The sequence below is a fragment of the Danio rerio genome, chromosome 20 (genome assembly GCF_052040795.2).
Source record: "Danio rerio strain M-AB ecotype USA chromosome 20, GRCz13ab, whole genome shotgun sequence".
Taxonomy (NCBI): domain Eukaryota; kingdom Metazoa; phylum Chordata; class Actinopteri; order Cypriniformes; family Danionidae; genus Danio; species Danio rerio.
In genome coordinates this window covers 56258861-56282242 of record NC_141040.1, presented here as the reverse complement: position 1 = coordinate 56282242, position 23382 = coordinate 56258861, and the positions used below count along the sequence as shown (strand labels likewise).

Below are 23382 nucleotides of genomic sequence, written 5' to 3'. Positions count from 1 at the left end.
TAGGATGTCTGTGTGCTCCAAAACAGAGACAGAACTTGTGTTTAGGAGATATAAAGCTAATATAAACATATAAAGCTTGCAGTTCTGACCAATCAAATGCTCTCTAGTATCTGACATGCCCGCCTCCTTTAAGGCGCTTCTCATTTAATCCCCTTGAGCTCAACCCCTCTCACTGGCGGTGATAAAAAAAGCTATTGGCTATTTTTTTAAAGGGGAGGAGCTACAATATGTCCCGCCCTCTCTTTATGTTTTGATTTAGAATTTAGAAAATCTATTAGCTTGTGCGCACCAAAACAATGGCAAAATTTGTGTTTAGGAGATATAAAGCTGATATAAACATATAAAGCTTGCAGTTCTGACCAATCAAATGCTCTCAAGTATCTGACATGCCCCGCCCCCTTAAGATGTTTGTCATTTGATGCGCCGCTTAAACACTCTCACTGGCAGAGCTGTATTAAAACAAAACACTATTGGATGTTTATTCTAAAGGGGAGGAGCTACACTATGCCCCACCCCCTTTTCATGTTTTGATTTAGAATTTTAGGATATCTATAAGCTTGTGTGCAACAAACCACACAGAATTTGTGTTTAGGAGATATAAAGCTGATATAAACATATAAAGCTTGCAGTTCTGACCAATAAACTGCTCTCTAGTATCTGACCAGCCCCGCCCCCTTCAAGGCGCGTCTCATTTATTTCGCTTGAGCTCATCCACTCTCATTGGCAGTGATAAAACAATAAGCTTTTGCCTTTTTTTAAAGGGGAGGAGTTAAACTATGTCCCGCCCTCTCTTTGTTTCGATTTACAATTTAGGATATCTATAAGCTTATGCGCACCAAAACAGTGACAAAATTTCTGTTTAGGAGATATAAAGCTGATATAAACATATAAAGCTTGCAGTTCTGACCAATCAAATGCTCTCAAGTATCTGACATGCCCCGCCACCTTTAAGATGCTTTTCATTTGATGTGCTTGAGCTCAACCACACTTACTGGCAGAGCAGTGATAAAACAAAATGCTATTGGCTGTTTTTTTTAAAGAGGAGGAGCTGTTTCATCTTAGAATTTTAGGATACCTATATCTATATCTATTATACTATCTTGTAGTTTGTCATTTCCGCCTAAATGGATCAATAATTTTATTCATGTCACCGCAAACTTTCGGTTCTTCTGACCAATCAAATGCTCTCTAGTATCTGACAAGCGCCGCCCACTTCAAGACACTTTTCATTTGATGTGCTTGAGCTTAACCGCACTTACTGGCAGAGCAGTGATAAAACAAAATGCTATTGGCTGTTTTTTTTCTAAAGGGGAGGAGCTACACTATGCCCCGCCCTCTCTTCATGCTTCGATTTAGAATTTTAGGATATCTATAATCTAGTGCGCACCAAAACATTGACAAAATTCATGTTTAGGAGATATAAAATTGATATAAACATGTAAAACTTGTCACTTTTGCCTAAATGCATCAACGATTTTAATCATGTCACCTCATACTTCAGTTTCTCATCATATCTTGAGACCAATCAAATGCTACCTAGTGTCTGACAAGCCCCACCCTCTTTCAGACACTTCTCATTTGATTTGCTTAAGCTCTGCCACTCTCACTGACAGAGCGGTGATAAAACGCTATTGGCTGTTTTTTTCTCTAAAAGGGGAGGAGCTACATTGTGTCCCGCCCTCTCTTTATGTTTCGATTTAGAATTTTAAGATGTCTATAAGCTAGTGTGCACTAAAACAGTGACAAAATGTAAATGGAAATTGCCTTAACGCAGCATTAAAGTCAGAATTACATCAAAATATACTCTTAATTTCATATGCATATAGTAGTTGTTTTAAAAGATGTACCTGCGCACTTCATTATTAGGTAAAAGTTCATTCAGCCTTAGAATCTTTAATCACATATTATAAAGTCTTTTAGAGCTTGAGACTATCAATCATTCAGGGTGGGGCTATCAGTCTTTTACGATGGGGCTATCAGTCATTTAGGGTGGGGCTATTAGTCATTTAGGGCGGGTCTATCTGTAATTTGGCGCAGAGCTATACTGCATTTAGGGCGGGGCTATCAGTTTTTTAGTTTGAAGCTATCAGTCTTTTAGGGTGGGGCTGTAAGTCCTTTAGGGCGGAGCTATCAGTCCTTTAGGGCCGAGGTTCTCAAAGTGGGGGTCGGGACCCCCCGAGGGGTCGCGGGACAATGAAGGGGGGTCGCCTGGTGATTTTCAAAAATCAATTAATTTTTATTAAACCTTAAGACTTACTGTATTTTATCAATAACCTACTGAAGAGAAAAAATAGTCGTTTATAGTTACTATAAACTATATAGTTACTATAGTAGCTTATAGTTACTAGTTCTATTGGATTGCGACTTCTTGGGTAATTACATTATACTAAAGACACAGCAATACTGTCAGATGCAGCAGATTGATTTTGTAACATCAGGTTAAACTTTCTAGCCCATTTACAGCACTGACATACATTAAAAAAAAATAGACTTAGGTCTATTGGTGTGTGTGTGTGCATCATTGCATACAAGGTTTCTGTGATTCTAACCACCACCTCAGAGAATATTGGGGGTCACGAGTCACTAGCATCGTCATTTTGGGGGTCGCGGGCTGAAAAGTTTGGGAACCCCTGCTTTAGGGCAGTCTATTTGTTATCTGGAGCAGAGCTATTGACCTTATTCTAAAATGCGCAAGTGCACCTGTTTTCGCGATTGTCTTAGAACTTCCGATTCAGTCGCCTATGGGAGAAATGACTAGGAATAATAAACGGCAGAAAACGGTCAAACCACTTGCTCTACAAACAAATGTTTGCATGACTATACAGACCAAGTAGAATAATAAAATAAGAAAATATCAAATTGCACCATCAAGCAGCGTAACAAGCAGTTTTTAACCTCAAAAAATGAATGGAAGTGAATGAGAGCGGAAGTCTCAAGCCAAAAAGATTCAAATGGCAGCGCCCGCTCGTCGGCGGAGAATAAGGTGAATATATTAAGTTCAGGGCGGGGCTATCAGTCCTTTAGAGACTCTCTCTTTCAATTGGATGTTGCCACAATAGAGGATAACATTACAATTTTAATTTCTGTTTCATGACGACGTTTTAAATGTTAATTATTGTAAAAAATATCTATAAATTAATAGTTAAATTAATAGTTTTCTGCATTTTGAGATTCATGCTTCGCTTTTTTATGTATTTATGCTTTTGAATTGTGTTTGGGAGATTGATCTCTCCTTCAACAACTTTTGACGTTGACAAGTTTTAAAAAGTAACATTCTTAATAGTTATAAAATGTGGCAATAAAAAGCCAATTCTTTTCTGTTATTATGCAGACTTTTTATCGATATTACTTCTTATAACAGTCACTTAAGTTAAACTGCAGAGTTGAATTTTCAACATCAATAGTCAACAGAACAGAGAAAAAGGTCCCGTAATGCAATAACATCACAAATTACAGTACAGATGGGTTTTCTGTAAAAAAAAAAAAAAAAAAAGTTGTTTAAAAAAAACAACAACATGTTTTTCTTTTAGGTGTAACAAGTTGTTCCAATTGTTTTTCTAAAAATATATTTGCTTTATGACTTCCTGAGGAGCCTGTGAAGGAAAACAAGAGGGTCCGGCAGGGGTCTGAAAGGGGTCAGTGTGTGTCCCAGGCCTCGCTCTGGATCTGACAGAGCAGCGGGAGAACCGGACGATGGCGCTCGATGGGCCGCGTGTGTCAGTTAAACACATCACCCTGCTGTGTGTGCTGGATTCACATGTGTGCCGTGTGTGTGTGTGTGTGCTGGATTCACATGTGTGCCGTGTGTGTGTGTGTGCTGGATTCACTTGTGTGCCGTGTGTGTGTGTGTGCTGGATTCACTTGTGTGTGGTGTGTGTGTGTGTGTGTGTGTGTAAGGCGGCGCGCGGCGTGGAGCTGACATTCATAAGGCAAACGTCAGCCGGTTTACAGGAGCTCTACATGCGGCAGATGTGAAGGACGGAGGGAGGATTTCTGCTTCACTCTCAGAATCAAAGCTGCTTTTCAGAGTTCATATTTATGAGACCTCCAACATTTCTGCTGAGGTCAGAGCGGGATACTCAATTCAGGACCGGGTTTATTTGACAAAATATCTACTTATTTAACGTTTTACTGTCTCTGTCTGCCTGACTGCCTGTCCATCCATTAATCAATCTGTCTGCCAGCCTATCTATTCATCCATCAAATAATCTGTCTGCCTATATGTTCATCCATCCCTTTGCCAATCCATTCATCCATCTTTTTGATCTTCCAGCATATCCATCCATCCATCCATCCATCCATCCACCAGCCTATTCATCCATCATCCATCTACTTAACTATTTGTCTATCCATCCATCCATCTGCCCATCCATCCATTCGTTTAGCAATCCATCAATCAATCAATCTATTCACCTGTTTGCCCATCCATCTGCTTACTTATTTATCTATCCATCCATCCATCCATCCATCCATCTGCCTATCTATCCAATCATCCAGTCACTTGCCCATTCATCCATCCATTCATCTATCCATCCATCAGTTTGCCTGTCTGCCCATCCATTTATCGATCCATTCATCCATCCATCCTCTGCCTGCCTGCCTGCCCATCCATCCATCCATCCATCCATCCATTTATCCATCCATCCATCCATCCATCCTCTGCCTGCCTGCCTGCCTGCCCATTCATCCATCCATCCATCCATTCATCCATCCATCCATCCATCCATCCATCCATCCATCAATCCATCCGTCCGTCCGTCCATCCATCCATCCATCCATCCATCCATCCGCTTCCTTATTTGTCTATCCATCCACCCATCCATCGGCTTGCCCGGCCATCTATCCATTTAGTTGATCATCCATCCATCTATCCATCCGCCAGTTTGCCCATCAATCTGTTTACTCTCAATCCATCCACCTGCTTACCAAACATCCATCAGCTTGTCTATCCATTCATCTATCCATCCATCTGCGTGCCTGCCCATACATCCATCAATCCATCCACCTGTCTGCCCATCCATATGCTTATTTATCTATCCATCTATCTAGCCACCTGCCTATTCATCCATCCATCCATCTGCCTGCCCATCCATCCATCTGTTCATCTATACATCTTTCCACCCATCTGTTTACCATCCATCCATTTGCCTACCTGCCCATTCATCTATCCATTAAGCTATTAATTCATCCATCCGCATGTTTGCCCATCCATCTGCTTACCTATCCATCCATCCATCTGCTTACCAACCATCCATCTGTCTATTCATCCAACCATCCATCCATCCATCCATCCATCCATCTGCCTGTCTGCCCATCCATCCATCTGTTTACCTATTCATGAACCCTTCATCCATCTTAAATTCATCTGCCTGTCTATGCATCCAGCCACCTTCCTATTCATCCATCCATCAGCCTGCCAGCCTCTCTATCCATCTATCTGCCTGCCTATCCATCCATGCAACCACCTGCCTATTCATCCATCTATCTATCCATCCATCCATCCATCCATCTGCCTGCCTATCCATCCATCCATCCATATGCTCTTCAGTGTTTGAACTCTCAGTAATGATTAAATCACACTGAACTGAGCTAAACTGAACTGAACTGAACTTAAACCCTAAAAACTGAACTACACTGTTCCAGTTACTATGAGCATTTATGTGAAGCTGCTTTGACACAATCTACATTGTAAAAGCGCTATACAAATAGAGCTGAGTTGAATTGAATTGAATGCTTACTAACTATCTATCTGCATCTCTATCATCCATCTATCCAGCCATCCATCCATCCATCCATCCATCCACCTGCCTATACATCCATCCATTAATCCATTCATCCATCAACCTGTTTACGTATTTATCTATCCATCCATCCACCCATCTATTTGCTTACCAACCTTCCATCTGCATTTCTATCCATCCGTCCTTCCATCCAGCCACCTGCCTATTCATCCATCCATCCACCCATCAATCTGTTAACCTATTTATCTATCCATCCATCAGCCTGTCTATCAACACAACCATGCAGCCACTTGCCTATTCATCCATCCATCTGCCTGCCTTTCCATCTATCCATCCATCTATCCATCCATAAGCTTACCAACTATCTCTCTGCATCTCTATCCATCCATCCATCCATCCATCCATCCATCCATCCATCCATCCATCCATCCATCCATCCATCAATCCATCCATCCATACATACATACATACATACATTCAGCCACCTGCCTTTTTATTCATCCATTAGTCCATTCATTCACCAACCTGTTTACCTATTTATCCATCCATCCATCCATCAATCAATCCATCCATCCATCCATCCATCCATCCATCCATCCATCCATCCATCAATCCATCCATCCATCCATCCATCCATCCATCCATCCATCCATCTGCCTGCCCATCCATCCATCTGCTTACCCATCAATCAATCAATCAATCAATCAATCAATCAATCAATCAATCAATCAATCAATCAATCAATCAATCAATCAACCAATCAATCAATCAATCAATCAATCAATCAATCAATAAATCAATCAATCAGCCTGTCTACTAGTTTAGTGACAGAATATAACAGCATAGTTGTTGCTAAAAGGGCACCATGGTGTAAAACATATGCTGGAAAAATTGGCGGTTCATTCCACTGTGGCGACCTCTGATTAATAAAGGGGCTAAGTTGAAAAGAAAATGAATGAATGAATGAATAATAGAAAATGGTTTAATGCTGTGTTTACAAGAGTAGAAAGTCAATGCAAAGCTAATCAGAACGTTACAGCATTAACATGGAGTTATCAAAATGACTATAATCAATCAATCACAGTTTTAATAACCATCAGAAATTTATCTTAGTTTACCTTGAAACCGGTAACTAGCACTAGCAAAAGAAAATCTCAATAAAATAGAAAAACCTTTGGAAGATTTCCAGCACTTGTTGAATCAATGCCACAAGCGTTTAAAGGCAGAGATGAGTATAAAAGTAAGTTCTAGCAAAATGAACCCAATAAAGGTGGCTGGTGAGTGCTGTACATTATATTTCCATTCATTCCTGAGTACTGAAGCTTTCATTCCTCATCTCACTAATGCAAAAACCTACAGTTTAAGAAGTCAAGCTTTAATGACTAGATTGACCTTGACTCATGAGGGTCCACAGGGGTTCTGCTCTGTGATATATAATTTCCTATATTGTGGTTTTGGACATGTGTTTTTCTCTGGAAAGCATTGTTACTCTGCTTTCCGTCCTCCATGTGGTAATGCTTTTCATTGCATAATTAGGATCCGATTTGATGACCCTGAACTGCTGCCTTTTTCCATTCAAGTCTGTTTAAGCGTTAATGGACGATTGTGTTCTGTCACGACCTCACGTCGCCCTTTGACCCCGCTCACTGCTAAAGGAAAAACCATAAATACATCCTGAGCGCAGTCCAGGGAAGAGATTCAACTCAATACATCTTTTCCCTCTTATTGTATTACCGTATGTGCTGCTGAAAACACACATTTATTTATTTCGACACTGCACTGTAAAAGAAAGATCTGCTATTTAACAGGCTCCATATGTCCACTCATGTGGGTTTTGTAGCTTGATCTGTGCTCTGTTGAGTTTTAATGTTAAAACATTTATTATTTTAATCCTTTTTCATATGCAAAGATATTTGCGTATTGCTGTACATCCTGTGTGTGTTCAGCAGTGTGTAAGCGACTAACGTGCTCTGCGCTGGACTATAGACCTGCTTTGATCTGGTCTTTTAAACAGTCTTTTATAGTTCCTCAAAATAGCAACGCCCCAGCAATGCGCCTTAACACCTTTTTTAGACCAGAACGCCTGTGGGCGCACATATGAGCTATTTAAACAGCGTGGTGCAAAAGGTCAAAATGACTCTTGCGCCGAGCTGAAACTAGCAAACAACAGTTGCGTCGTGTAACGGGGGCCAGCTAGTAAGTGCTGTGCAGGTAAACCTCACTCCTCTGACCTCTAAAAGTGCTCTACCGACAGACGCTAGAGGCCATTCAGACCAGAATACTTATAAAGTATCTGAGAGAAACAGGTGTTTATGATAGGATATAATAATTTAAGTTATAAGGTAAAGGGAATAAAGTTAAATATAACCAAGTAGTGGAAGTAAAAGTAAGGGTAAGAGCAATGTGGTGGTTATTATTATTATTATGGTATTAGTATAAATAGTAGTATGAGAGTGTTATGGTTATTATTATAACATGGGAGTAGGGGAGAGGTGTGTATGTAAGTATGTATGTGTGTGTATGAGAAGGGGTGGGAAAGAGGGAAGTGGGGGGAATGATTAGTCTGTAAACCTAACCTCTGGTCCACACTCCGGAGCTAAAGGTGGCGGTAATGCACCAAAACGCTGGATGCCATCCGCTGTAAAATTATAAGAAGAAGAAAAAGAAGACGCTAGAGGCCATGGTCTTTAGCCTCCTTGTTAGAGCATCCGACTCCCATGGTGAAGGTCGCCGGTTCAATACCAGCTCAGAGGGGGCTACGGTCGCGCCTTGCACCTCATTGGACTTGGTGTATGATAGGGCCCATTATGTTTAAATGTTAAAGGTGTAGTGGGTGATCTGCCAAAATGCTAATCGGATAGCATATTAGCTTTGGAGGGCAGGGAGGGACTGTGTTTCAAAGCCACACCTCTTGAAATCACGAGCGCGCCCACCATGACACAACAGCAAACAAATCCAGTTCATTCGCCTGTTAGAAAAGTATTTCACGAGTTCACACTTGCAGTCGTTTAAGTGTAAGGCGTATTCGGCGTGCTGTCCGGGGAGAGGGCTCTGAGCTCGGGGAGACACCCCAACTTGAGTTATTCCCATGTATCATGAAACAAAAAGGAGTTGGGATTCGAGCGAAGTATCTAGCCCGGCCCCAGAACGTTCCCCCTGGGAATGTAATGCTTAAGAGGTGGGGTATCGGGGTGGTGGAGGGATGCTAAAATCATGAGATGCAGGTAAGACAGCTTTGGTATATATAGGGGTTTGTTCAAGAACTGATTTGATAATAGAGTAATTGTCAATGACGTATTCGATACTAAAACTTCTGCACATGCTCCTCCCGAAACTTGTTTACAAAACTGTTGAGTGTGCTGTTCATGTTGGACATTTGAATATAACCATATAATATTTTTCATAATGCATTATTAGTCTAGTATAAGTTTCGTTTTCCTTGCGCTATTGTTTACAAGTACTTATGCCAGGACTTTTATTTTGGCGCATTTCCGCCGGACTCTTATTTTGGCGCATTTCCGGCAGTTTCACGCTTTAGAGAACTGAAATTAATGGACAAGAGAAAGCACGTGAATAGTTTCTGTCCTCCTCTAAATCCTGCCGAAAGCATTGGCTGTAAATTTCTTCTGAATGTTTAATCTGTTTTAGTTTATATTGTAGTATAATATGTTCTGTTAAATATACAATAGAAGATGATTGTGACACATTTTGTGTTTTGAATTGATAATAACTTGTAACATTTGTAACTAATATTCTATATTTCTTTCATTTCATTCATAGTTTTACTCGGTTCAATGGCTACTACCCTAGTAGCAAAGAATTCTGGCCCAGATTTGGCATAAAGCTGGCACAGCAGGCATTCATCCGGCACTGGCATACAGCATGTGGGCCAAACATGGCCCGGGTTTGGCAGAGGCGGCACCGTCTTTAAGGCGGCACACAAGATTTGGGCCAGATGAAAAAGGTAGTATTTGGCCCAGATTTTAAAATTTGATAAGTGGGCCATGTGAGTTTGGCCAGTCTTGACCCACATTTAAAATACACTAAAATAATTCTTGAGTGAAGAAAAAAAATTCTACCAATCAGGTCACTTTGAGAAAAAGCGTGCCCATAGTGTGCCTAAAGCGCATCACTCCATGGGTTTATCAATTTCATTGCAATCGTGACACACCAACCTATCTGGCCCAGTTCAGGCCCAGTTGTAAGTTATTAACTTGGCTGAGACTTGGCCCAGATATGGTCTGTGTTTGGCCCTTGTCTGGAAGCCAGATTTGGTCCAGTCATGTACCGTAATTCACTGCGGCATGTGGGCCAAGCAAAACCTGATTGTGTGGGCCAGAGCTGGGCCAGAGAAATTTTGCTATGTGGGTTATAGTTCCTCAAAACAGCAATGCCCCAGCAATGCGCCTTAACAACTTTTTTAGACCAGAACGCCTGTGGGCGCACATATGAGCCATTTAAACAGCGTAGTGCAAAAGGTCAAAATGATTTTTGCGTCGAGCTGAAACTAGCAAACAACAGTTGCGTCGCGCCTTGCACCTCATTGCACTGGGTGTATAATAGGGCCCATTATGTTTAAATGTTAAAGGTGGAGTGGGTGATCTGCCAAAATGCTAATCGGATAGCATAATAGCTTTGGACGGCAGGGAGGGACTGTGTTTCAAAGCCACGCCTCTTGAAATCATGAGCGCGCCCACCGCGACACAACAGCAAACAATCCAGTTCCAGTGTATTTCATGAGTTCACACTTGCAGTCGTTTAAGTGTAAGGCGTATTCGGCGTGCTGTCCGGGGAGAGAGCTCTGAGCTCGGGGAGACACCCCAAATTGAGTTATTCCCATGTATCATGAAACAAAAAGGAGTTGGGATTCGAGCGAAGTATCTAGCCCGGCCCCAGAACGTTCCCCCTGGGAATGTAATGCTTAAGAGGTGGGGTATCGGGGTGGTGGAGGGATGCTAAAATCATGAGATGCAGGTAAGACAGCTTTGGTATATATAGAGGTTTGTTCAAGAACTGATTTGATAATAGAAAAATTGTCAATGACGTATTCGATACTAAAACTTCTGCACATGCTCCTCCCGAAACTTGTTTACAAAACTGTTGAGTGTGCTGTTCATGTTGGACATTTGAATTTAACCATATTATATTTTTCATAATGCATTATTAGTCTAGTATAAGTTTCGTTTTCCTTGCGCTATTGTTTACAAGTACTTATGCCAGGACTTTTATTTTGGCGCATTTCCGCCGGACTCTTATTTTGGCGCATTTCCGGCAGTTTCACGCTTTAGAGAACTGAAATTAATGGACAAGAGAAAGCATGTGAATAGTTTCTGTCCTCCTCTAAATCCTGCCGAAAGCATTGGCTGTAAATTTCTTCTGAATGTTTAATCTGTTTTAGTTTATATTGTAGTATAATATGTTCTGTTAAATATACAATAGAAGATGATTGTGACACATTTTGTATTTTGAATTGATAATAACTTGTAACATTTGTAACTAATATTCTATATTTCTTTCATTTCATTTATAGTTTTACTCGGTTCAATGGCTACTACCCTAGTAGCAAAGAATTCTGGCCCAGATTTGGCATAAAGCTGGCACAGCAGGCATTCATCCGGCACTGGCATACAGCATGTGGGCCAAACATGGCACGGGTTTGGCAGAGGCGGCACCGTTTTTAAGGCGGCACACAAGATTTGGGCCAGATGAAAAAGGTAGTATTTGGCCCAGATTTTAAAATTTGATAAGTGGGCCATGTGAGTTTGGCCAGTCTTGACCCACATTTAAAATACACTAAAATCATTTTTGAGTAAAGAAAAAAAATTCTACCAATCAGGTCACTTTGAGAAAAAGCGTGCTCATAGTGTGCCTAAAGCCCATCACTCCATGGGTTTATCAATTTCATTGCAATCGTGACACACCAACCTATCTGGCCCAGTTCAGGCCCAGTTGTGAGTTATTAACTTGGCTGAGACTTGGCCCAGATATGGTCTGTGTTTGGCCCTTGTCTGGAAGCCAGATTTGGTCCAGTCATGTACCGTAATTCACTGCGGCATGTGGGCCAAGCAAAACTTGATTGTGAGGGCCAGAGCTGGGCCAGAGAAATTTTGCTATGTAGGTAAGTTTGTGTCAATACACAATTAAAGGGAGCAAGAAGCTCATATCCTGGCTCTTGAACAGAGTTTGGCTGGCTGTTTGTTTATATCACACGCAAGAAAGCATACATGTAAAGAGAACAGTACAAAAAACATCACATAGTGGTTGGCCGGGCGGTGTGCAGGAATTTCACTTATTACTAAGCCACACTTGCATGCTATTTTAGACTGAATATTCAGAGTAGCGGTAAACAATATCGGGAGCGCGTCACAGGCTGTCATTGCTCAGAAATGACCCAATGTGAATATAAAAGAAACTTCAGCTCATCAAGTAGGCTAGGCGAAATAGTGTTATTTACTGATGTTTTGTTGTTAATTAATTAATTAATTCATTCATTTTTTTGTCGGTTTAGTCGCTTTATTAATCTGGGGTCGCCACAGCGGAATGAACCGCCAACTTATCCAGCACGTTTTTACGCAGCGGATGCTACCAGACGCAACCCATCTCTGGGAAGTTTTGTCGTTAAACTGAATACAAATCTACATCATCGATGCTGTAAAAGCTCCCTCATGAAACTAAAAATAGTCCCATCTAGCTTCCACTGGAAGATTTCAGTGGCTGAACAACACGTCAGTACAGGCCCGGATTGGCTAATCGGGAGGACCGGGAGAATTCCCGATGGGCCGGTCCGTTTTTTGGCTGCGAGGGCCAGTGTCCCTAGCTCCAGAATCTGTTGCTTACAGCAGTCACACTTTTTAAATTAATGTATTTATTTACTTGACCACAGTCTTCTTATTCAATATTTTACCGCCGCAGCTCTGCTCTTTTTATCTATTTTCTCGCAGCCTCATGATCAAGATGCAGCCTGCAGGTTGACAGTCTTATAACTATTGTGGTCGACTGGTTAGCACATTAGGTTTTGACACCACCGACCCGGGTTTGATCCTCGTCTGAGTAATTTTTTTTTTCATTTTTATTGTTAAGACATATAATACTGTTGGGGTTGTTGAACATTTGAAGTTCTAAAGCAGCTGTTTTCTCAAAAAAGACGTGATAGTTTAAATAGAAACTGAATTAAAAAATGACCTTATTTAAATATAGTAAGTCGTAAACTGAGGTGGGCCGGTCTGAGGCTTGAAACTCCAGGGCTGAAAAGGAGTCCCACTCCGGCCCTGTGTCTGTGCATAGAACACATACATAACGCAATACACTCTACATCAGCTCTGTGTGACTAATATAGTTTTAAAACAGAACATTACCTGTCTAACAGAAATACTTCAGCCATGGTGTGGTGTCGTCCTTCCTCCAGCGTGCAAAAGTAACACCAATACTGATTCAGGAGTTTAAAAAGTTTCGATTCAGCATTTGATTTCGCCGCAACTGACAGTCTCGCATGCACGTGTCGCTCATCTAGGCGTGAACACGCTAATGGCAGATATGCATGACCAGAGATGCGCAAAAGCCCAAATCTGCATTTGCGTTTGAGTTACTTATCGCAATTATGAGAGATGTCGATCTGACTCTATTTAACTGGATTAACATTTTTTTAGTTTTATGCCTCACCCAAAATATAAAATACACATTAACACATTTAGATCATTTACTGTAATCATTACTATTAGACTGTGAAGAGACTTTCAACCAGCACAACAACACACGCTTCTGAAGACAATCACCCACTGCACCTTTAATTACTGTATCAGTTACTATTTTACTTTCCTAAGCCCCGGTCAGATCACACCATTTTTATTGTCGGTTACGAAAGTCACTATGTCAGATTATGCAAATTTGTCTTGATGAAATCTTGACTTGTCATAGGTAACAAATGTGCCAGACTACCTGTTCATTCACGATCAGTCATCCCGTGGCGTCTACTAAGAGTGTTATGTAAATTTTTGGGATGGAAGAGGAGGGTGAGTCGGCCGATTGACTGGTCGCCTAGTCAATTATTCAATCATTCCGTCAGACAGACAGAGGGTCATTCGATAGTGGCCTCTGGTGGGTTTACACCAGAACATTGCAGCGAGCCACTGGACGAACTGGTAACATTGGAAAAGCCGTCCACACTGAGGTAAGCGGTCAACTGGTGAGCGTGAAAAGGAATGCCGTCATATCACCTCATAGTGTTCATTTTAAAGACGAAATGCAGATACATCTGGCAACAAAATTCGTGATCTCCAGAAATGTATATAGGTTTACGTTTTCAGAATGCGCCTATGTTGGAATAATAAAGAAATCAGATCTTAAACAGAGTTTATAATGACATGACAGTTCACAGGAAGTACCTGAGCTGCCTTACAACAGAATTAAAAGTCCCTGTGCATATAAAGAATCTGCAATGATTATACTGAATAACTCCATCCCCCTCCGCCATATTGTTATTCCAACAATTCATCTGCTTCACGAACACACCGTCCATCTTCCCTAACACCTTAAAAAAAGCAGCGTATATGAGAATGTCAGTTCAAGCCTAATTTCAGAATAATCTCACCTCGCTAATGCGGCCCAGGAGGACGTCCAGCTTTTCCTCATGCCGTTGTTTTATTGCGCTCACATTTTTGGACTCGGCCGATCTCATCAGTAGCTGTCCGCAGATTTTGGCCGGGCTCTACACTTTCCCTTGGAACGGGCCCAGCGGTAAATGGAAGCTATTAGGTCAGGAAGAGAGGTGAGTTCACAGAATTATGGGACGTGTGCATGTGGCACTGTCTGTTATTGCTGTCATGTGTTTAAGTAGCTACCTTTCCTTTTTGATGGAGAAAAGCTGTTCGGAGCACTTTTGGACTGGTTTGCTGAGCGGAGGGTGAAGTCTGAAAGCAGAAAACTGGACTGTGTGTGTGTGTTCACGTTCACAGCATACACTTATTTTTTTATATACTTTATGCAAATTAAAAATAAATAAATACAATAAATGAATACATTAAAATGCACAGCATACACTTATAATTACTTATACTAAACAGGGTTCCTCGCTTATAATTGAAATAAAATCATGTTGGTTAAACACACACAGGCACAACACAATACAATAGTTTTAAAACAGTTTTGACTAAGACGTAACAGATTTTACATTTAAAAACGTACATTTTTCAAATCATTACTGAATTACACTGAACTAAATTAAATTTTGTAATTAAAAAACTGGCGAGGCAGTGGCGCGGTAGTGCTGTCGCCTCACAGCAAGAAGGTCGCTGGGTCGCTGGTTCGAACCTTGGCTCGGTTGGCGTGTCTGTGTGGAGTTTGCATGTTCTCCCTGCCTTCACGTGTGTTTCCTCCGGGAGCTCCGGTTTCCCCCACAGTCCAAAGACATGCGGTACAGGTGAATTGGGTAGGCTAAATTGTCCGTAGTGTATGAGTGTGTGTGTGAATGTGTGTGTGGATAATTTCCCAGAAATGGGTTGCGGCTGGAAGGGCATCCGCTGCGTAAAAACTTGCTGGATAAGTTGGTGGTTCATTCCGCTGTGGCGACCCTGGATTAATAAAGGGACTAAGCCGACAAGAAAATGAATGAATTAAAAAACTGAAATAGTATTTTTTAATCACTGTGAATAATTTTTGCTTCATTTACTCCTGCAAAATATTTAAATCAAATAGCAGTGGGTAGCACAATCGCCTCACTGCAACAGGGTCACTGGTTTGAGTCTTGGTTGGTTCAGCTGGCGTTGCTGTGTGGAGTTTGCATGTTCTCCCTGTGTTCATATGGATTTTCTCCGGGTGCTCCGGTTTCCCCCACAGTCCAAACATATGCGCTATAGAGGAATTGGGTAAGTTAAATTGTCTGTAGTGTATGAGTGTTAATGAGTGTGTGTGGATGTTTCCCAGTGATGGGTTGTATCTGCAAGGGTATCCGCAGCATGAAACATATGCTGGTTAAGTTGGCGGTTTATTCAGCTGTGCCGACCCCTGATTAATAAAGGGACAAAGTTGAAAAGAAAATGAATGAATGAAAATTACAATGAAATGTTGTTTAAGGATAGTTTACAATGAAAATGGCAACGTTTAAAATAAAAAATATTTATGAAATATTAAAATTAATAATTAAAATAACATTTATCAATATATATATATATATACACACACACACACACACACACACACACACATAAATATACATACATATATATATGTATACCCAGTTTATTAGGTACACCTATCAAACTGCTGAATAACGCAATTTCAAATCAGCCAATCACATGGCAGCAACTCAATGTATTTAGGCATGTAGACATGGTCAAACTGAGCATCAGAATGGGGAAGAAAGGGGATTTAAGTGATTTTGAACGTGGCATGGTTGTTGCTGATAGACGGGCTGCTCTGAGTATTTCAGAAACTGCTGATCTACTAGGATTTTCACGCACAACCATCTCTAAGGTTTACAGAGAATGGTCTGACAAAGAGAAAATATCCAGTGAGCGGCAGTTCTGTGGACGCAAATGTCTTGTTGATGCCAGAGGTCAGAGGAGAATGGCCAGACTGGTTCCAGCTGATAGAAAGGCAACAGTAACTCAAATAAGCACTCATTACAACCGAGCTCTGCAGAAGAGCATCTCTGAACACACAACGCGTCCAACCTTGAGGCGGATGGGCTACAGCAGCAGAAGAGCACACCGGGTGCCGCTCCTGTCAGCTAACACACACCTGAACAAGCTAATCAGTGTCTTCAAGATCACTAGAAACCTATAAGCAGGTGTGCTTGATTAGAGTTGGAGCTAAACTGTGTAGGACACCGGCCCTCCACAACCGAGTTTGCCCATCACTGTTCTGTTGGCTACTTCCAGCAGGATAACACACCATGTCATACAGCGTGAATCATCTCAGACTGGTTTCTTGAACATGACATGAGTACACTGTACTCAAATGGCCTCCACAGTCACCAGAGCTCAATCCAATAGAGCAGCTTTGGGATGTGGTGGAACGGGAGATTGGCATCATGTATGTGCAGCCGACAAATCAGCAGCAACTGTGTGATGCTATCATGTCAATATGGAGCAAAATCTCTGAGGAATATTTCCAGTGCCTTGTTGAATCTCTGCCATAAAGGATTAAGGCAGTTCTGAAGGCAAGAGGGGGTCCAACCCGGTACTAGTAAAGTATACCTAATAAAGTGGCCAGTGAGTGTATATAAACAAAGTTTACCAACACTGAAGGTCTGATTAGATGAAAAACGAACAAACAATGCACAATGCATTTGGTAAAGTATGAACTTAAAAAGCATTTTTAGTATGAAACCTTATTGCAAAGCGTTGCCAAATCCTCTCCTACATTACAACACAAGCACATTAGTTTGCACATTAGCGTTCATCAAGTGCAGCAGAGCCGGAACGACACATTTAATGCTTTTCTACATGCGAGTGCATCCGTCATTCCTGATTTTTCCCCAAGTGTTGAACCAACAAATCCCACAAACATCAATCTTCCCTCTATAGTGAATCAGAGTGAACACTCACATGTGCATTTGTTCATTTTTAAAGCTAAAAAAACGTTGAGGGAATGAAAAAAAAGAAGACACGACACTCAGATTTTGGGCCCATTAACAAAATAGGTGCTCAAAAAAAAAAAGGTTAAAATAAAAGCAGGCGGCCAGCAGCAGTGATTGCTACTTCCTCAGCCTTTCCACTTCATTGATGGTTATGTGAGTTAAAACAAGGCCCGTAATGGAGACCCTGAGGCCCCCGGGGACTAATTAGAGCCACGTGACTTCCTCCAGGGCTTCCATGAAAATAACTCCATCACAATGGCCTGTGATATTAATATCAGCTTTGGGAAAGTCAAGCCTCCGCTCGGGAGGAGGGATCCGCTCCAGCAAACCCAAGAATTCAGGATCTGAGAGACAGAGAGAGAGAGGTTTTATTTTTCCAGACACTTTAATTGCACAGTAATAATAATAAAAATATCAAATACAAAATTAACTTGAGGACACAGATAAATATATTCAGTTAAAGTCAGAATTATTCATGATTTATTTTTTATTATTTCCCAAATGATGTTTAACAGAGGAAACTTTCACAGTATGTCTGATAATATTTTTTCTTCTGGAGAAAGTCTTATTTGATTTATTTCGGCTAGAATAAAATCAGTTTTTAATTTTTTAAACATCATTTTAACGTCAATATTATTAGCCCCTTTTGAGCAATATTTGTTTTGGATTGTCTACAGAACAAACCACTGTTATACAATGACTTGCCTAATTATTTTATCCTGCCTTGTTAACCTATTACCCTAGTTAAGCCTTTAAATGTCACTTTAAGCTGTATAGAAGTGTCTTGAAGAATATCTAGTCTAATATTATTTACTGTCATCATGGCAAAGATAAAATAAATCAGTTATTAGAAATGAGTTATTAAAACTATTATGATTAGAAATGTGTTGAAGAAATCTGCTCTCCAATAAACAGAAATTGGGGGAAAATATTTACAGGAGGGCTAATAATTCTGAATTCAACTCTATGTATAAAAAAACAAATAAATAAATAAAAAATTAAAAGGATCATACAGATAGTATACACTTAGTATACACTGTTTATACACACATTCTTTTAGTTATTTTGTTTTATTTTAGTTTTGATTTTACGCATTTATTTACGATAAAATAAATGAAAATTTAAAAAATAAATATTCTCAAATAGGTCAAATGAATTAGTTTTCTGGATTTTTATTGGTTTCACTTCAAGAACTAAACATTTTATTTACTTCAGTTTTGTTTAATTTTATTTTTCAAAATTACTATAATAAATTTAGCAACTCTGTCATCCAGACATGTAATTCAATTTCACTATTCAGTATTTTTCAGACAAGAATATTGTTTCAAGAGTTCACACTTAGTTGATGATAGATTATAAAGCTTGTTTGGCATACTGTCCCGGGAGAGAGCCCTGAGCTCATAAGATCCTCGAGCTCGGGGCTCCCTCTCATTTGCAAGGCGAGAGGGGAGTTTGAGCTCAGGTAGAACTCGAGAACTGCCCTGCTGTACTAGCTAATGAACAGAGAGTGATCGCTCTTAAGAGATGACTACTTACTAGGAGCATGTCTATGGTGCTGATTTGGATTAGTCAATTAACTTAAGTTGCGTGTTTTTGGACTGTGGGAGGAAATTCTCTTTAAACCCTAGAGATGGTTGTGCGTGATAATACCAGTAGATCAGCAGTTTCTGAAATACTCAGACCAGCCCGTCTGGCAGCAACAACCCTGCCATGTTCAAAGTCACTTAAATCCCTTTTCTTCCCCATTCTGATGCTCAGTTTAAACTGCAGCAGATCCTCTTGACGTTAGCTGCGTCCCAAATCGCATACTTATGCACTATTATACGCCATTTTGTAGTATAAATAGTGTAAGTAGTGTGTTCACACTGAAAACTCTTAAAATAATAAGTGCACTTTAATTACCCGGATGATGCACTCATTCAGCCGGTAAAGTGAAGTGTGTAATGATGGACACTTCACGCACTCAACGACCACAGGTTTGCTTACGTAGCGGAAGGGGCGGAGCTATCGGACGCACATGTTGGATAACTTTATTTATTTTGGATGGTGAAAGCAAAATTCTCCTACGAGAGTGATTATAGCGCCTCCCGATGGTAAATGCAGCAATACTCACGGCAGGTATTATTTGATAATTCGGTCGTTTATTTCACTGATTTGGTGACCGTCAAACGTCATCAGGGAAACGGTTTGAATTTCCGCTTAGTAAAAAAACATTAGTGTGCCATTTGGGACGACACTACATACATGTACTATCCTGTTGAGTGTGTAAGTGCATAAGTACATAGTGCATGAGTGCATAGTGTATAGTGTGCCATTTGGGACGCAGTTCATGTCTACCTGCCTAAATGCATTGAGTTGCTGCCATGTGATTGGCTGATTAGAGATTTGCATTAACAAACAGTTAGACAGGTGTACCTAATAAAGTGGCCGGTAAGTGTGTGTGTGTGTGTATATATCTTTCTTTCTCCACCCAAATACATGTTATATAAACATATGCATGCGTACACATAGTATACACGTATCACACATACATTATTACCTGCTATTTGTAAATTAAAAATCAACAATAAAATCAAAGCAAAATGACTTGGTATTCTACCAAGTACTTTTTTTCTGAACAGACGGGCCAGAATTTCAGCATTTAATCAGAGCGTAACATGTAAAAGCACACTGACATTTCGCTCTGATTAGATCACATTTTCCTATAAACGCGGCTGAAAGAACGTCCTGTACAATTTGCACCCACCGCATTTAACGGCCATTAAAAGACGCAGGTGGTTAAAAAAAATGAATAATAATTTTTGTCTGTAGAGCCTCTTTTAAAAGCCTCCGTCCTCTTATGAAACTGTCATGCTGTCAGTCTGCGGCCTGAAAGGGCAATAATCGAGCAGCTGTATTTGCAGCAATGAAACTTCGGCGCCTTCAGAAACGGAGGCCCACCGCTTTGTTCGGTACCTGCTCAAATAACGCCGTCCAAGGCTTCAAACCCACACGTGCAGGCCTCGGTTCGGGACGCCGGACTCCTGAACTCTTGTATAAATGCTCACTTCTGAGGTCCGATGGACTCCAGACGGACACTTTTCTCTTGCACTATAGATCCCTGGAATTTATGAGATAAAACACGCTTTTTTAACACACAGTTATTGCCGTGAAATCGATTCGACATATATATATATATTTTCTAATGCATATTTATTGTACATTTTTCAACTTCAAAAGGCAGGTCATGTGGTGCTTAGATTTACATTTAGTCATGTAGCAGATGCTAAGCGACTTAAGGTTGATTTGTAATTCAAGTGCACGCGTATGCTACAGCGCAGCCTATGCGTTGGCACATAGCCCTACGCTGACGTGCACCTCTCAAAAAATGTAACTACACATCGCAACGACGTATAGCGCAAGCTCTGTGATTGGTCGGCTTGGTAGCGCTGACAAGTCTGGGCGGGACCGAGAGCCCGCCGAGTGACACGAGCCCGATGTATCGATTGTTTACAAGTGTGGAGTCCCGTGAAGGAGCTCAGGATGGAAAGTTTTGTTTTGTGTTTACCTCATAGCTAAAGTTGTTGCATGTCCGCTGGTTCCTGCTTCAAAATGAGCGAGTTTGAGCCACTTGTACATTCAGGAAGTGTTCAGAAAAAACAAAACACCAGTAAAGAAACTCGACACAGAGGAGCATTAACACCTCACTGCCAACTAGCGTTTTGGAAGTGTTAATGCAGACCGACAGAGACAGCGCGCAGAAGTATAAATGCACAGCTACGCACGTTGCTTGCGCCGTGAGTTACGCCGGTCACTTGACGCAGAAGTATAAACCAGGCTTTATGATTAAGGAGGCGTTCAGCGATTCGACAAGAAGAGGCAATGCACACAAGAAGCAGGGGCGTAAATCCCAGGGGGATGGGGGGGACATGTCCCCTCCCATCTGAGGCTTGTCGCCCCCCACCCCCCACCCCCCACCCCCCCAAAAAATAAATTTTATATAAAAAAAACTCTGAATTGTGAAAAATATATGTATATATACCTAAAACAATTGTCTAAGTAGAAAGAAAAATGCATTTATAATTTAACATGCATTTAGAAACAGTTGAGTTCCCCCTCCCCTTCCTCAAAGTGGTACGGTCCACTGTGTGCTTTTTCCCGCATCTCACCTACTCACACACACGCACACGTCAGGTGTGCGGCTGTGGCTGAGTAAATGTTGAATTTCAGTAAGTAAGTAGGGGATTTTATCTAACTTAAATAAAGCGATTCTCTTCAATGTAGTTAATACAGACTCGCTCATAAATTAGTTGCAAAAATGCTGATTAAGGATGTAATTCTCCATGAATCTGCTGTATTAACGATTGAAATTACTTATCTAGTTAACGTTAGCATGTTGCTAACGATGAAGCCGTTTCTCATGCATTGTTTAATTTGTGACGACTTGGCATAATGTTAACTTAACGACCACAATTAGCATATTGTTTTGCTGTGTATTTGCTAAATGAGCACTGTGCACACTAACTAAAAATAATCATAATGACGTAGACTCCATGCAAAAATAATAATGATGAAACCATTTTTAACTGTGGGGACATATCTTTATTAGTACAATTCGGCTGTATTATTTGTGTCCCCTTCAAAAAAATGCTGGAAAGAACTTTTATATTTATTGTCCCCCCCTACTGTTAAATCAGATTTACGCCCATGACAAGAAGTGCTGCTTATACAGAGAAAATTATAATTATGTGTTATATCATATAATATATATATTAATAATAATAATAATAATTATATAATATATCATTATATTAAATGAAGAAAATTAAAGGGCCACGAAACACCAAAACACATGTTTTGAGATGTTGACAGTCATATATGTGTCTCACGCTGCTATAAACACTATTAGGACACATACATTTCACTAAGAAATGAAAATGGGTTGTTTTTGCGTTATTTCGGGCAAATTCGTTTTCGATTTGAAAATAAATTTTGAAGCTGCGTCACGGACATGAGACCGGCAGGAACAACGTGACATCTTTGAGCTTTCAGCATTAATTCATGAAATAGACTTGGTTTAAGCCAATCAGCGCGCTCTTTTGTTAATGAGATGCAACTTCATTAACATGCATGACAGCTACAAAGACTGTTTTTACCTGTTACAGTGTTTACCTGTTCTCTTTTTCAGACGGCAAAGAGACGCCATGTTGTGTTGCCAACCTTAATTAAAACAAGCGGAAGAAGAAGAATTGTTTAGAGACACGGGTCGTCAGTGTTGTGTTTATGAATGTGCTGCAATGAAGGTTTTGTTTTTATTTCCCGCTATGAGAGCGCAGCTGGACTCACGTGTGGACTACATTGCATGCAAAACACGGCATAAATACGTTTGTAAGGAACATTTTTACCCGGGTGCTTTTTGCATCTGGAAATGGTGAAATCCGGATTTGCCGTTCGTCTTCTTTTAATAATGATGCGACTCCAGTTGGTGTTGATTGATTTGGTAAGTGTGTGATCAGTGGTCTTTGTTCGTTTAATCACAGGCAAAGTTAGTTTGTATCGTCAGCAGTACTCTTTCAGTGCTTAAAGACGGACCTCAGTCAAAATTATTGAGTTGCACAGTTTACAAAAGGTTCAGTGGCATAGCGGACAGGCCCGCAGGGCACGCACCGTGGGGGGGCCCCGCGTGATTAGGGGGCCCCATGTCGTCGCGATATCCAATAATTGAAAATCCGGCAACCGCAATAATCAAACTCTTGGGAACAACTGTGGTCGGAACCAAAGTTCACAGGTCTGTGTTCTCTGAACTCCTCTCAAGCGGTGGACTACTACATTCTGATTGGTTGCCGCCGAACCGCGTCATAGCTCATTATCATAAAGTTGACTTGATTTTAACTCTCCTCGACGCCCACACAGAAGAAGACGCGCCGCGCTGTTCCTCGCTACCGTTCTCATTGAAAATGTATGACTTCTGGCTACTATGACGCTCTCGCCGCTTTCGGTTTGTGATCGCTCCTCAGTTTGTGAAGGCTTCCCCGCGTTGTCGCACCACCACACCCCCTTTCTCCGCTCCTCAGTTTGTGATCGCTC

At 40.8% G+C, this 23382-nt stretch overlaps 3 long non-coding RNA genes across 6 annotated transcripts in view; 1 reads left to right on the top strand and 2 right to left on the bottom strand.

Moving 5' to 3' along the window:
* The window catches only part of LOC141379472 (uncharacterized), a 35956-nt gene extending 20402 nt beyond the window's left edge, over positions 1–15554 (bottom strand). The window contains exons 1-2 of one of the 2 annotated variants that reach the window (XR_015519123.1): positions 14579–15554; positions 14329–14485 (exon numbers count right to left, since the gene is read on the bottom strand). This is a non-coding gene — a long non-coding RNA (uncharacterized LOC141379472). The other variant, XR_015519122.1, reaches the window with a different exon arrangement.
* Positions 1–23382, top strand: part of LOC147839502 (uncharacterized) — a 140315-nt gene that overhangs the window by 100442 nt on the left and 16491 nt on the right. The window lies entirely within an intron of this gene.
* LOC141379469 (uncharacterized) overlaps positions 16944–23382 on the bottom strand; it is a 171322-nt gene continuing 164883 nt past the window's right edge. The window contains exons 7-8 of one of the 3 annotated variants that reach the window (XR_015519096.1): positions 20272–20416; positions 17028–17660 (exon numbers count right to left, since the gene is read on the bottom strand). This is a non-coding gene — a long non-coding RNA (uncharacterized LOC141379469). Of the gene's footprint in view, positions 17661–20271; positions 20417–23382 lie in introns of all 3 variants that reach the window. The other 2 variants (XR_015519095.1, XR_015519094.1) reach the window with 2 other exon arrangements.